The sequence below is a fragment of the Macaca fascicularis genome, chromosome 9 (genome assembly GCF_037993035.2).
Source record: "Macaca fascicularis isolate 582-1 chromosome 9, T2T-MFA8v1.1".
Taxonomy (NCBI): domain Eukaryota; kingdom Metazoa; phylum Chordata; class Mammalia; order Primates; family Cercopithecidae; genus Macaca; species Macaca fascicularis.
The window spans coordinates 11821242-11837465 of NC_088383.1; the positions used below are offsets into that span (position 1 = coordinate 11821242).

The 16224-nt window shown below is 40.9% G+C and overlaps 1 protein-coding gene and 1 long non-coding RNA gene across 6 annotated transcripts in view; one reads left to right on the forward strand and one right to left on the reverse strand.

The window, feature by feature from the left end:
* The window catches only part of CELF2 (CUGBP Elav-like family member 2), an 866142-nt gene that overhangs the window by 455205 nt on the left and 394713 nt on the right, over nucleotides 1-16224 (forward strand). The window lies entirely within an intron of this gene.
* On the reverse strand, nucleotides 382-12464 carry LOC135964879 (uncharacterized). The gene is made up of 2 exons (XR_010577625.2): nucleotides 11720-12464; nucleotides 382-10501 (listed from the first exon to the last, which is right to left on the reverse strand). It is a non-coding gene; the product is annotated as an uncharacterized lncRNA (long non-coding RNA).

Sequence of the window (16224 nt, forward strand, 5' to 3'; positions counted from 1 at the left end):
ATTCTGGTCTTAAGTCATAGATCTTTGTTATCTGAAATTTGAGCTAAACAGATTCCGTTTAATGGACGGGCGAGACTTACCTCTCCGGTTGACCATATATTTCTCAGTCATGGATGTGACAGATCAGGGAGCAATAGGCAGAAACAGTGGAAGCAAAGAGAATTCAGATCATCTCTGAGAGCTCACCTTTCTACATGGAGGGCTTTGATAGGTAACAAGACCTCCTATTTCTCACTGTCCTCAGGACACAGTGCCATCTTCTGAAAGACTTTCAGAAATTGGGAGATAAATATGCTGGTACTTCCAGGCCAACCTCTAGAGTCATCTAGAGTCGATGGATGGATATTTCCTGTCTTCTTTATAATCCCTAAGAAATAGCAGCTCTCCCAGCTCTCCTGGGGCCCATGCCTGGCACTGTTCAGTATTGACATAGTTCATCCTCTATCGTTAATTCAACCAAGGTACAGCATGCACTAAGTATATGTCAAGCATGGTTGTAGGCTTAGCATATACTTAGTACGTGCTGTACCTTGGTTGTGGGAGAAAACAGACAGGACACCATCTCTTCTCTGAAGTGGTTCAGTGGCATGAAGAAGGTACCGATCATCCCAGTGCTGTGGGGAAGTGTTTAACCCATAAAGAACTAGGAAAACATCAAAGCAAACAAAAAAACCCAAAGGATTTCAGCAGCGAGATGGGCTAGTTCTGATCAGAGGCAGTAAGGACAGCATTCTGAACCAACCTTCTGAGCAGGACTGGAGTGGGTGGGTCAGAGTGGGTGAGCACAGGCCAGGGGATTGCCCACGGAGTCCCCAGACCTTGCCACCCTCCAAACCCTCTTCTTTCAGATTCACTACGGGGCTCACAATATGAAACAAACCCACTGGCTTAAGTGACTGGTTTCCATACTTTTCACAACCCAACTTTCTCCTTCCAGTGCCCAACCATCACACAGTACCCAGACTCTGCAATCACAGCTGCAGGTGGTGAGGTGTGCTCTCTCTTCCTCCCTGCCCCAGCCCCTACTTCCTCACCTTTTCTAATGCATCTACCACTCATAGTCTGTGCTGCACAAACCTTTCTCTTACAATGTCCTTCTTTATTATTTTTCTCAGGTTGAATCCATTGAAAAGACTCTATAGTTATAGCAGGCTAAAAATGCAGGTTGAGTTTGTAGCTGTGGTTCAAGAGGTCAGAGAAGGCCCAGGGTGAATTCAGAGCCTCATTGGTCTGAGTGTGTCCCCCAGAATTCATGTGCTGAAAGCCTAATCCTCAATGTAACTCTGGGGTGGTGGGAATGAATGGGAGGTGGTGAGGTCATGAGGGTTCTGAATGGGAGGTAGTGAGGTCATGAGGGTTCTGACGTCATGAGCGGATCAATGCCACTGTAAAAAGGGCTTGTGGGGGCAGATTCACTCCCTTTCTCACTCTTCTGCCACGTGAGGACCCAATGTTTGTCTTCTCTTGCTCTTCTGCCATCTGCCATGTGAGGACACCGTAAGAAGGCTCACACCAATGTTGATGCTTTGAGCTTGGACTTCCCAGCCTCCAGAACTGTGAGAAATGAATCTGTGTTCTTTGTCAATTACTCAGTCTGTGTGATTCTGTTATAACAGCACAAAATGGACTACAGCCAGCACCCTGGTATACCATCTGCCATCTTCATCATGTTAACAACGTGCACCTCATGCTCACAGCAACTCCAGCCATCACATGGGGACCACGTCCAACTTCTTCCATGGGACTATTTTTTAGGGGAGGAATCCCTTTTCCATGCCTGATCCCTTAGGAAGGGGACATTGGATTTCTGGTATTCTCAGCCTTTGTAATGGAAGGCGTGTTCTGTCAGCAAGGAGAAAGGTAGGAGTCAGGGGAAGGGGAGAATCGACTGTAAGTACTTAAAGAATGGCATCCATGTCAGGTAGGTGCTCTTCTTCTCCATCTGGGTAAACCCAATGGCCATTTAGCTGTGATCTTATTTAGCCCTTCAGCCACATTCAACCTAGGGACGACTTCCTCCTCCATGAAGTGTTCTCTTCATTGTAGAGACACCAAGCCCTCCAGGTTTCCCTCCTCTCTTGCTGGCCATTCTTCATCAGTCTTCTGTTATTCCTTGCCAGCTTGACTGGCCTCTGCAGGTTGAGGTGTCCCAAGGTGCCCTGGGCATTGCTCTGTTCCCCTGTGGGAAGGGAATGGAGAGAGATTTCATCTAGCTCCATGATTTTAAAGATCATCTTTATGCAGATGGTTCTCATTTGTAGATCTCTAGCCCTGACTTCTTCCTTGAGCTTCAAAGCTGAATATCCAGCTGCTAATGTGACTCTCTACTTGGAAGCGTAACCTTAAACTTGATGTGACTGGAAAAGAACTCTTGAACCCTACCTCAGCCCACCTTGTCATCATACACCCAACACTCAAAGGAGAACCTAGGGACATTTAAAAGAAAAAAAAAAAAACACCTTTCCCTGTTTTCAGACTTAGCAGGTAACTTGTTAGCTCAACTTCCAAAATGTATCTTTATTTATTTATTTTTTTTGAAATGGGTCTCACTCTGTTGCCCAGATGAAAGTTCAGTAGCATGATCATAGCACACTGCAGCCTCCAACTCCTGGGCTCAAGTGATCATCCTGCCTCAGACTCCCAAGTAGCTGGGACCACAGGTGCACATCACCACACTGGGCTAATTTTGAACATTTTTTGTGGAGATGGAGTCTTGCTATGTTACCCAAGGTGGTCTCAAACTCCGGGCCTCAAGCAGCTCTCCCACCTTGGCCTCCTAAAATGCTGGGATTACAGGCATGGGGTACCATGCCCAGCCTAAAATTTATCTTCAATTTGTCTACTTTCTCTATCTCTTTCCAAGCCACTGTAAACTCCCACCTGAACTGTTAAATGGCCTTCCAAATGGTCCTTCCCACTTCCTCTTTTGCAATTCATTCTCTACATAGAAGTCCAAATGATCTCTGAAAAGTCATCCATCAAAATATTGTTTTTTTCATAAAATCATGTAAGAGTTTCCTATTGCTTAGAATAAAATCAGCACAATGTACTTTGGTTCCAAGTGTTGCTTTTGTCTACCTCTGCAGCCTCATCGCCTGCTACTTTCTTTCTCATTTACTTTGCTTCTGACACACTGGCCTTTCTCCCCACTTACTTCCACAGAAAGTTCTCCTTTCACCACCCTATTAAGTAACCCCCCAACACACTTCTTGTCATATTTATTGTCATCTGTTTTTATTCGTTGATTTATATATGATCTGTTCCCTTCCCCTTAGCTCCAGAACAATGTTTCCCTTGCCTGTCTGGCTTATTCCTGTATTTGTAGGCCCCTGAACAGAACTGGCAGTCAATAAATGTTTGTTGAATGACTGTATGAGCCCCCATTCCAGAGATAAGAAAACTGACATCTGGTCTGCTAGACTGTGCACGTGTTCTTCCTTCTATTTGGAAGCCCTGTGTTCATCTCTCTGCTCTTTTTCTCCCCTACCAAATTCTCTACCACTTGTTCTTCTAGATCCAGATTTGCAAACTACAGCCTATAGACGAAATCTAAGTGGTGGCCTGTGCTTATAAATGTTGTTTTTTGGAACACAGCCATAATATCTATTTATGTGTTGTCTGTACCATTTTTGTGCTACAACATCACAGTTGAGTGGTTGTGGCAGAGATGGTATAGCCCCCAAACTGAAAATATTTACTGTTTACTTTTATAGAAAGGTTTGCTGACCACTGTTCTAGACACATCCTAGGTTTCTTTGATACCTTCTCTGCCCTGAAGAGTTTTATGTTCCTTCTGTTGGTTCCCAAAGACCCCAGTTTTAGCCCCTATCCTAACATCTGTGTCACCAAATAACATAATTGACTGGAGGACTTTTACACCTTCTCCACTAAGTAGGAAACACACTAAAATCTTATTACTATTCATTGTTAGTCCCCAGTGCCTAGCAGTGCCTGGAACATAGTAGGCACTGAATAAATATTTGCATAAGTGTTTGACCATCTGAATAGATGTTTAAATGAATTAATAAGTGTTTGAGTGGATTAATAAATGTTTGAATCAATGAATAAATGTTTGAATTAGGAAAGGAGGGAGGAAGGATTGAGGAAACCTTCTCCTAAAGAACCAGGGGTAGACAAGATGTATGATTTCTGCCTTCTCTCACCCTTCTCACTCTTCTCACTGCTCCATAGATTTTTGCACGTGGAAAAATTCATCTAATTGGCTGGAAAGTTATTAACCTAAATCCTGTTGTTGCCAAGCTGCACAGAGCTGTTGCTTTCGAGGCCATGTTAACATGGAGGCTAAGAGGTCAGGCTTTGGGCGCAGAAATGCTTGAATCTTGTGTCTGCCATTTCTTAATCATGTGAACTTAAACAAGTTATTATAGTTATTCTCTCTGCCTCAGTTTTTCATTTATAACATTGGAAGAATTATAATACCCATCTCATAGTATCACTGTGTGGAGATAACCCATGTAAAGTATTTAGCTCAATGCCTGCCATACAGCAATCAATACATGGTAGCTGTTATCTCAGTTCACTGAAAGAGAGGATTATGCTAATTATTTTACCAGTGCTTAGGTGTGTTCAAATCTAAGAGAGGATACTGTATTACATTATAAGGAGCAGCCCAGTGAAGTGATGCGGTGCATATGACCTAGAGCCAAACTCCGGCTTGTGTTAAAATCCCAGTTCAGCCACTTACTTGGTCTTTGACCTTGTGCAAGTTTCTTCGCCTCTGTCTGCCTCAGTTTCTTCATCTGTAAAATGGGTAATCATAGGGTCAGCTGTTCCGAGAAGTAAGTGACATGATACATGTAAAGTGCTTAAAACAGTGTTTGCTGTTTATCTTATTATAAGGAAATTAAAGTTACCTGTTAGTTGAAATTTGAGGTGGAGATGAGAGTGCATCAAGCCATCGGGCATATAACCCTGTAATGCAGATTTTAATTATGCAGTGCCTAGATTGTTGCCTTGCTATGAGTTATTGTTGATGATTTAAAAGAGAATACCCAAAGCATTAAATGTAAAAGTCTCCTGACCTTGCTGTAAAACATGAAAATAACAATCGCTTAAAGGAAGTATATATGCAAATACTGCCCACCTATGACGGGCAGTTCCATCACAAATGTGCTGTTCATTAATTCTCCAAATTCTTTATAGATGCGTATAAGAATCCATAGTGAGTGAATTAAATTACACTTGTTTTGTAATATAGTGTTCCGATGTGTAACAGACTATCAAAGGAATGATCTTTACGAGGAAAACTTTAGAATATTGTTAAGTTACTCACTGTGTGACCTATTTAGACTTCTCAGATTCTTCTTGTGGTAGACTGCATAATTAAATTTTAAATGGAACATGATAAAGAAATTATACTGGTGATCTCCAGAGATTCTGATACCCTATTTGGCTCTTTATAAGAGTATAGCAAAGACATACTTTAAAAATTAATAAAGGCCTGCCCTAATTTTTTTTCCTTTTAGATTTTTCTTTATCTGCTCTGTAATTCAAAGCTATGTTGCATGATCCACAAGTGTTTCCTGAAATAAATGATCAAAATAAAAATTCTTAAAAGCACATTTATCCCAATTTGAGAATTCCATTATTTGTGCATGAGAGCTTTTGTGCAGCAGTGGAGCTTCTTTAAGATAAAACCTGCCATTTTCTGGATTTGTCACCATAGAGAATTGGAGATTTATTCATTCTGTTTGTGGAAGCATTCATATCTTCAGAGTTTATAGAGCAAAGGGGTAGAAAATGGTTTCCATGTAAGATACAGTTTTGCAGTTAGAATTCCTCATTTGCTACCTAAAAGTTACTTATCCCTTGGGTGAATAATTTTTTCCCATAACCTTTTGCCATTCATTTTCTTCCGTATTTAAGGGGGCATTTCCAAGATATAATAACATTCTATATTAAATACAATATTCTCATCTTTAATAACTTTTGTAATATAAAGCACACCCATGTTAGTTAAAAAGCCTTTCTTTTTCCTCTAAAAGATTTCAGATTTTGCTGTCCAATGAGCTTTGACAAAAACAAAACAGGCTGGAGAGTTTCTGTGCCTGCCCAAGGTTGATTTGCTTTTTATACCTTCTTAAATATTGGCTTCCACTGACGTTTGGGATTGTCAAGCTACCAAGAACATATAAATTAATAAAATGTATTCGTATGTATACATAGATAGTTTTAAACCTTGTAAACCTTTCTTTTCAGATTAGATTTTGTAAATGTTTCTATTATGTATTTTCCTTTTCCTTCTTTCTGGCAAATACGCAGTTTTCCTTTTGGACTCAAACCACTCAAGCATCCTATATTGTGTTCATTTTTCAAATAAGCAACATTAGACTCACAAAACACTATATAAAACCAAGCTGAGGCAGTGACATGAGCCAACAGAGAAAATAAATTCCCCATTAGACTTGACTATTCATCCTTAAACCTCTGCTTGTCAGGCTGGCTGGGGGTGGGGAGTGTAGCTTTAAGGAATAAAGGCTCCATAAAGGATTCTGAAGAGAAACTCATATTGGAAACATGATTATCTAGTGAGTAAGTGGAAACTCTGTTTACCACCACAGTACAGAATTTGAGACCCTCCCTCACCCAGATCCCAACCTGTGGAACTCAGGCTAGCATCGACATAGTGACACCTGGTGGCCCCTAATTCATCATTGGGCACCACGGCACCCCTTCCAAAGTAAAGAAAATTTATTTCCAAATTAGGCTTTCAAAGTAATAGGTTTCTACATATGGTTTACAAGTTTTTAAAATATACACCTAATTAATAATGTAGATGCTTATGGACAACACAATGAAATCTTAAAATGAATCTCTCGATAATAGCAGTACATTAGTCTTTTCTCATGCTGCTAATAAAGGCATACCCACAACTGAGTAATTTATAAAGAAAAGAGGTTTAATGGACTCACAGTTCCACATGGCTGGGGAGGCCTCACAACTATGGCAGAAGGTGAATGAGAATCAAAGTCACGTCTTACATGGTGGCCAGCAAGAGAACTTGCGCAGGGGAACTGCCCTTTATAAAACCATCACATCTCATGAATCTTATTCACTATCATGAAAACAGCATGGGAAAGGCCTGCCCCCATGATTCAATTACCTTCCACCAGGTCCCTCCCACAATGTGTGGGAGTTCAAGATGAGATTTGAGTGGGGACACAGCCAAAACATATCAGGCAGTATCATTACTAATGACATCTTTGATCAAGGAAATATATGAGGTCCTATGGAGGATGCAAGGTACAATGATCCCTGCCCTTAAGAACCAAAAGATTCTACTAAAAAAAATATCAAACTCATAGAAGCAGAGTAGCATGGGGGCTGGACAAAGGATGCGGTTGGGAGTGGGGAGATGTTGGTCAAATGGTACAGAATTTCACTGGACAGGAGGAATAACTTTGGGAGGTCTATTGCACAGCATGGTGACTATAATTAATGTATATATACTGGAAAATTGCTATGAAGGTAGATTTTAAATGTTCTCATCACACACAAAAAAAAGATCAATATGTGAAGTGATAGATATGTAATTATTTGATTTAAACATTCTACAGTGTATGTATATGAACATCACGACATCACAATGTACCCCATAAATATGGGAAAGTTTTACCTTGTCAATTAAAAATTAAACTAATAAATTAGTTAATTAAATAAAGGAACCAAATGGTTCTAAAAGTAGGAATCAATTTTAGTAGGAGAAAGCATGTTCTTTCTTAGCAAAATGTCTTACACGATAAAGTACATATACATATATATATATGTGTATATATATGTATAAAATACATTAAGTAACATATACTGGACCAAACAATTAAGTGCAAAGAGAGAACATTTTTCATATGGCAATTGAAAGAATATCATTAGAGGGAATATTCCTTCTGCAGCCAGAAAGGTCAAAAATAAAGCAGAGTGCAAGGAACGTAGAGTGTCTTGAGATGGAGACCCAGCCAGCTGGTTTCACCCAGATGGTTTGTTAAGAGAATAATGAAATATGAATTAGAGAAGTAGATAGAAGCCAGATTGCAAAGCTTTAGAATTATAGAAGTGGTTTACTTTTTTAAAAAAAAATTGACCCAAGGCCGGGAGCAGTGGCTCATGCCTATAATCCCAGCACTTTGGGAGGCTGAGGCAGGAGGAATGCTTGAGCCCAGGAATTCAAGATGAGCCTGGGCAACATGGCAAAACCAAGTCTCTATAAAAAAAAACAAAAAGTACAAAAGTTAGCCAGGCACGGTGGCACACAACTGTAGTCCCAGCTACTCAGGAGGCTGAGGTGGGAGGATCGCTTGAGCCTGGGAGGTTGAGGCTGCAGTGAGTCATGATGGCACCACTGCACTCCAGCCTAGGTGACAGATTATAACCGTATATAAAAAAAATTTTGACACATAATAGTTATACATATTTATGTGGTACAGCATGATATTTCTACACCTGAATACATTGTGCAAAAATCAAATCAGGGTATTTAGCATATCTGTCATCTCATACAATTATCATTTCTTTGTTGTGAGAGCATTTAAAATTACCTGTTTTGAAACATATATTATAATTTTATATTTTTATAACCACAGTCACCCTATTATACAATAGAGCAACAGAGCTTAGTATCTAACGGTAACTTTATACCCATTGACCTTCTCTCCCAGTGCCCTCCTCTCATCCCCACCCCACCCCATCCCCTGGTAACCACTATTCTACTCTCTACTTCTATCATACCAACTTCTTTAGATTCCACATATGAGTAAGGTGATACGGTATTTGTCTTTTCTGTGCCTAGCTTATCTCACTTGACATAATGTTCTCCAAGTTCATCCATATTGTTGAAAATGACAGATTTTGACTTTTTTGTGGCCAAAGAGTATTCTATTGTGTATATATGCCACATTTTCTTCATCTGTTTATCTGTGGATGGACGCTTAGGTTGATTCCATATTTTGGCTATTGTGGATAATGGTGCCATACACACGGGAGTACAGATATGTCCTGACATATTGATTTTAATTCATTTGCATGTATACCCAATAGTGGGATTGCTACATCATATGGCAGTTCTATTTTTAGATTTTTGAGGAACTTCCATACTGATTTCCATAATGGCTATGCTAATGTAAATTCCCACAAACAGTGTATAAGGGTTCCCTTTCTCTAGTGAGTGCCAGCATTTCTTATTTTGTGTCTTTTTGATAATTGCCATTTTAATTGGGGTGAGGTGATACCTCATTGTGATTTGCTTTGTTTTGTTTTCAGTACCAGTAGGGGTATTGGAGCAGAGTTAAAAATATAATTCAAAGAGCATGTTAGCAGGGTTAATCTGATGGTAATCTGTACAATCTATCATGGTGGGAAGAGCCAGCAGCTTGTAAACTCCTCGAGGAGTGGCCCCAAGTCTACTGTGCTCACCTTTCTATCCTCAACACCTAGCATAGTGCCTCCAGCACACAATAGGTGTTCAAATATGCATCAGATGAACTCATGAGTAAATGGGAGCTAAGAATCTTTCTGAATGGTGGAAGTGAGGATAACAGGTGCATGAACTAGACTGATCATTGTAGAAACAAAAACGAAATAGTTGATTACAGAAAATATTGGGGAAAACTAATCAATATTATTTGCTTAAACTCAGGCAATGAAGGAGAGAGCGAGCAGTCCACATGATTCTCACGTTTCCAGTTTAGGAATGTCATAGTATCATGAACAAAAACGAGGGATGTCTGGAGGAAGAGGCATTCATTGGAAATGCAGAGCTAGAACGAGGGTTGTTTTGTACTGAGTTTGAGAAGGTGAGGGTTGAAGGGCAGTTATGCACATAGAACTTGATGTTTGGGTGTTTAGTAAGAAAGCATCTTGTACGTTGTTTGCACGGAGGTTCAGTTGAAGCCATTTTGCACACCCTAAAGGGTTTTGCTGTTGTCTTATCCTGGTGACATTCTCTGCTAAATTAGACAAGATGCAAATTTGATAGAGAATCCTTAAGAACAAAAAATGTTACTGCAAAGATAAATGCAATACTCAAAAGGATTTTAATTTCTTCTGGTAATTTCTTGGGAGTAAAAGGAAAAAGGACTTCTCTGGGGTGACTTTGTCATAGACTATGCTTCTCTTTTGACCACCCACTTCAACTGGCATTTTTTGCTGACATTCACTGTGAAAATTTGGTGCGTGACACTGTTAGGGGAGATCTGTTGGCAATAGAATCGTGTACGCTGCTTGTTCTCATCTGGCCTTTCACATCTTGGCCTAGTATTCCTTGGCTTATTTTGTCATGTCTGGAGTTTCATCTTTTCTGGGTTCTTGCCTGAAGCTCTGGCAGATGACAGTGTTCAGCTGAGAAAGTCCTATCCAACTTCAACTTCCATAATGCAAGAATTTATCTTGACTACCAGGGTGAATGGAAATCCAAGATTCATGAGACATTGTAGCTATTCATTTTGTCACCTTTCTTCAGTATGGCCTAAGTATCCTAAATTAGAATTTCCTATAAAAGAGCAGAGATGAGTTTGAGACAGTGCTTTGAGAGAAACTTAGGCACAACAGGTAAGGGAAAATAGGTCATACAGTGGCTGGAAGCTAATATGGTATATCATCCCAAGGGTTGTTGAGCCACAAGGATTTCACATTTTGTTTGTTAATGCGTGTGGCCACTCAAACATCATACAGGGATGCCTGGGAGGTTAACAAAGATATGTTCCCATTTCTAGCAGTAATAAAGAACAATCCTACTTTATAATTGGGAAATGAAATGCTGCAAAAGAAATTAAGCCCTGGAGAGCAAGATGGGGTCACATTGGTTTTTAGGAATTCTCATAATCCAGTGTTTCTGCAAATATTTCTTATGTTCTTCATCCTTTCTCTCTTCCACTCTCTCATAGATTTTTTTCCCTTCTCTGATATGCATGCGCCTTCTAGTTGACTTTTGTAAAGTGGAAAGAAATAATAAGTCCTTGGATCACGCCTGTAATCCCAGCACTTTGGGAGGCCGAGGCAGCTGGATCACCTGAGGTCAGGAGGTCAAGATCAGCCTGGCCAACATGGTGAAACCCCGTCTCTACTAAAAACACACACACACACACAAATTAGCCAGGCGTGGTGGCACACACCTGTAGTCCCAGCTACTCAGGAGGCTGAGGCGAGATAATCGCTTAAACCCAGGAGGCAGAGGTTGCAGTGAACAAGATTGTGCCACTGCACTCCAGCCTGAGTGACAGAGTGAGACTCCATCTCACACAAAAAAAATAAATAAATAAAAGAGAGAGAGAAGAAAGAAACAATAAGTCCTGCAGAGGTTAGAAAGAAGGTAAAGAAATGGTTACTTTCAATGGAGCAATAATCACATTTTGACATAAAGATTGTCCAAGATCACAAAGTAATCTGCATAATTGTGCAAAAATTCTCATGTTATGTGACTGTTCTCCCTGCAGTATATAATCAGCCTATTAGGTTTTTTTTTTTTTAATCTAGAATCCTAGTAGAACCTTAGAGCTCCATGGAACCTGTTTTGCACTATCTCCTTGTTCTACAGCTGAATAGGCTGAAGATTGGACAATGAAAAGCAAGTCCTCATGACCACACTATGTGGGATCACTGGACAAGCTAACATTTGTTGGGTTGGATGGAGTCCAGTTATCATTGTAGGGCCTGTTCTTGGGGGCAGAAGAGTCAGGAACCCTTTTAACTACATTCTGGTTGTCTGTACCTTTTCTTGCCACTTCTTTGGTAACTTGCATCCCCCATTCCTGGGGACAGAATCTTCATTTCTGGTGTTTTCCACCATAACCTTGTTCTGGTGCTGAAACAAGCAAAAGCAAAGTGCTGAAACAAGTGTCGATGCTGGCATATCACAGCGTAGAAAGCTGCTCCTCAAATTTAGGTGGCCCATGGAAGTGACCTGAGGATTGTGTTTAAAGGCATGTTCTGATTCAGCTGGTCTGGGGCGAAACCTGAAATTCTGCATTTCTGACAAGCTCCCACAGGGTTTCTGAGGATTCTGGTCCTCAGACCATCCTTTGAGGAGCAAACAACTACGCAGCCACCAGTCTCATCTTTGAAAGAAGTAACCGACACTTGCCAAGTCTCTCATCCAGAGCTTTAAGAATATAATGCTTAGGCTTTAATTACATCTCAATAAAAATGAATGAATGAATGTGATGGTTTTATTTATTCTGCCTTCTCTCTCTTTCTTTTTCTTTCTTTCTTTCTTTTTTTTTTTTTTTTTTTTTTTTTTTTTTTTTTTTTTTTTTTTGAGACGGAGTATCTCTCTGTTACCCAGGCTGGACTGCAGTGGTGCAGTCTTGGCTCACTGAAACCTCTACCTCCCAAGTTCAAGCAATTCTTTTGCCTCAGCCTCCCAAGTAGCTGGGATTATAGGCAAGTGCTACCATGCCTGGCTGATTTTTATATTTTTAGTAGAGATGGGGTTTCCCATGTTAACCAGGCTGGTCTCAAACCCCTGACCTCAGGTGATCCGCCCACCTTGGCCTCCCAAAGTCCTGGATTACAGGTGTGAGCCACCATGCTTGGCCAATTCTACCTTATTTCTGATTGGCTTCTTCCCATTTGCTTTTTAAGAAGATGCTACAAAGCATTTTGGAAACTGGTACTGCAGGAGTAATTTCTCTTCACACTCTGGATTGCCATAAAACAGCTGTGGAAGCCTGTGGATTGAAAAGAACTTGAGAAAGGTAATATTCTGTTATTGAGCTTAGGATACAGTGTCCTATGAGCTTCGGATATAATATCAATCAAGATCTGACTTTCAATTCTGAGTTTGTGATGAGTAGCTATAATTGACGGAATGAAAGTAGTTTTTGTATTAGAAAGTGTTTATTTTACCAATGTGAAGTGTTATTTGTGTCAAATAATTGAGTTCCTAGATGTTCTCATTCTGTATCAGTGGCTGCAGACAGTGTAAGTCTAGGTAGCATGATAGTGTGTGAATGGATATATAGAGAGAGGAAGAGAAAGAGGGACTATGAATTAACCATAGTTTTGAAATTGATTCCTGGAAACTGACATTTATTGACTGCATGGGTGTTAAAATTGTCCTTGTTTTATTTACCCCATATGAACTGAAAAGTATTAAAGAAGCAAAATTCTTCTCTACTTTTGACTCTATTCGCATTCAGTCTATCCCCTCCACTAAAGTAAACTGAGGTGTCTTAGATATAGAAATCTAATTTGGAATAATTCAAGATAGATAGAGGGGAGATAGGTAATACTGAATATGCATAATTCAATCATAGAAAACTAATCACTTTAGTGAAAAGCCAGCTGTTCTTTGTTTTCTAATGGGCATGTGATGTTGATGAAAAATAGCATTCAAGTAAAGTTTACCAAGTACAATTGGTTTGATTCAAGGTATTATGTTATTTTGCAGTATAGGAAATGTTATTTATATTTAACAAAGAGCTGAACGGAGCAGCCAGTCCAAAGACCAAAATACCAAAGGATTATCTTTAAGTTTAGAGAATGAGAAATGCGAGAGCATTGTATTTTGGGCATCAGATGATAATTATTTCAGAGAATATGCCTGGGTTTTCCATGTCCTTCACATTTCATTTGAATGAGCACTTTATGGATTTTTGTGACGCTGAGGGATATGTTAAAATACCATTGCAAACATGTCGGGCAACTTGGGTTTAGAGGATTCTCAACTTGAATTATTTTAGCATTCTACTATTTGAATTACTTGGGGGAAAACAGGAGTTGATGACAATTTGGAGGTCCTTTTCTTTGTCTCCCAAGTGAGTTTGTAGGTTCACTGAATTTCCCCAAAGAAGATCCTAAGACAAGAATTTGAGTCTAAGGACATGAGGGAGGAGGATGTGAGACAGGAATGGGGGAAGTCAGCAAAGCCTGAGTGTAGGTGGGTTAGTGCCTGGGCAACTCGGGTTTGAGCCCACCGGGGACCCCGTGAAGCATTGTCCCACCGAGGGACGAAGAAGCTGCTGTCTTTTTCCATCTGTCCTGCCTCTTGCTAGTTGAAGTCACCCCAGAGGTGTTTGCTCTTGTGTACGTCTGTCTTTCTCCATGCCTAGGCCAAGCACTCCTGCAGCAGGAAAAGCCCTCTCTGAAAGTCAGAAAGGCTGAGATCCACAGGCTTGGGAAGGGTTCTGCAGGCGACCTTCAGGGCAGGCTGAGGTCATACAGGCAGGGCCCTGACAGTCTCCACCTTATCAGTGTGGCCACTATTGTAACCCCCTCACCTGGGCTGTAGCGCTTGATAATTAGCAAGTTCTTTTGTGGTGGTGGTGGTGGTGGTGGTGGTGGTGGTGATGATGGTGGTGATGGTGGTGGTGGTGGCGGTGGTGGTGGTGGTGGTGGTGGTGGTGATGATGGTGGTGATGGTGGTGGTGGTGGTGATGGTGGTGGTGGTGATGATGGTGGTGATTGTGGTGGTGGTGGTGGTGGTGGTGATGGTGGTGGTGGTGGTGGTGATGGTGGTGATGATGGTGGTGGTGGTGGTGGTGGTGGTGATGGTGGTGGTGGTGGTGGTGATGATGGTGGTGATGATGGTGGTGGTGGTGGTGGTGGTGGTGATGGTGGTGGTGGTGGTGGTGATGATGGTGGTGATGATGGTGGTGGTGGTGGTGGTGGTGGTGATGGTGGTGGTGGTGGTGGTGGTGGTGGTGGTGGTGGTGGTAGTGGTGGTGTTCTTTTTGAGACAGAGTCTCGCCTGTCACCCAGGCTGGAGTGCAGTGGTGTGATCTCGGCTCACTGCAACCTCTCCCTCCCGGGTTCAAGCGATTCTCCTGCCTCAGCCTCCCAAGTAGCTGGGATTACAGGTATGAGCCACCAGGCCTAGCTATTTTTCATATTTTTAGAAGAGTTGGGGTTTCACCATGTTGGCCAGGCTGATCTCAAACTCCTGATTTTAGGTGATCCACCCACCTTGGCCTCCCAAACTGCTGGGATTACAGGTGTGAGCCACCCTACTCAGCTGATAATTAGCAAATTCTTAATAAGTGTTTATTCAATGAAGGGAGGGAGGGAGAAAAATGAATGACTCAAATAGAATCAGAAAAGCCAGCATTGGCAACATGTCAGGCAGCGTCCATAGACAGATCAATAATTAGAGATAGTTTTTGAAAATAGCATTTTACTTCTGATTTAGGTCCCCAACCTAATATCTAAATTTTATGCTTGCCAGATTTATTATGCATGCAGAGGTGGGAAAATAAACAAAAGGGTTGGCATGAGAGAGCACATAGCCCTATATATCAAGTACCTTAACTCTAAAGGGTGGCAATTGGGGGAATTACACTTTTGACATCAATAGTTATACCTGGATTTTTTGTTTTGTTCTGTTCTGTTTGTTTTTTACAAGATTAGCAGTATGTTTATCTTTGATTATTCAAGATAAATCAGTTCCCAGTGTTTTGGGCAGTTCACAGTTCTCAATGAATCATTGAAGAACTGTAGATAATCCCTGCTAAGTCCCACAAAGGCAGCTCACTTGCTCCTTTGTCATGCGGGGAAAGGAGTAGTGTGGACTGAGGAGTGCAGGTTTGAGGTAAGGACGATGTCCAGCATCCAGACAAAAATGAACAAATTGCTTTAGTCACTTGGACATGTACAGGTATCAAGAGGTTCCGTGTCATACAAATGGCTCTGTTTATATTCTACTAACATATTTGAATGAAGTATACAAAATTCAGTAACTCATGGATATTTTAAATGCATGGCACTAAACATAGAAATATCTAGGAATAGCATCGGATTGCTTTCATTTATTATTCTGGTAGTTCTCATTGTGTAGATAGTAGTTGTAACCTGAGAGTGTGCCTGTCTGGCCAAGCATAAATCTCAATGTGTTTGTATGTGAAGTGTATGTATGTGTGGCATGAAGGGTAGGGAGAAGAAGGGTTGCAGAGAGCTGTTCCTTCCAAAAATATGTATATTTTTGGCTTATTTGCTGGTTTTGATCATCTGTAACTTTTGTGGCAATGACGATTTCTACATGATTCAGTGAATGACCCTATAGTACTCATGTAAAACCTCAAAAAGGCCATTTCTCTAGCAAACATCTAAGTATGCCAACTGTGTTAACTTCAGGACTCATAGTCAGGGTGATCTTTTGTATTCTTCACGGGGTCCTGAGTGATGTCGTTCTAGAGAAACAACACCAGAGGGAAAAGGGGCTCACAGAAAAGCAGCATTGAGCATGCAGAAATGGAAAGTATCTGCAAAGGGTTAATAAGT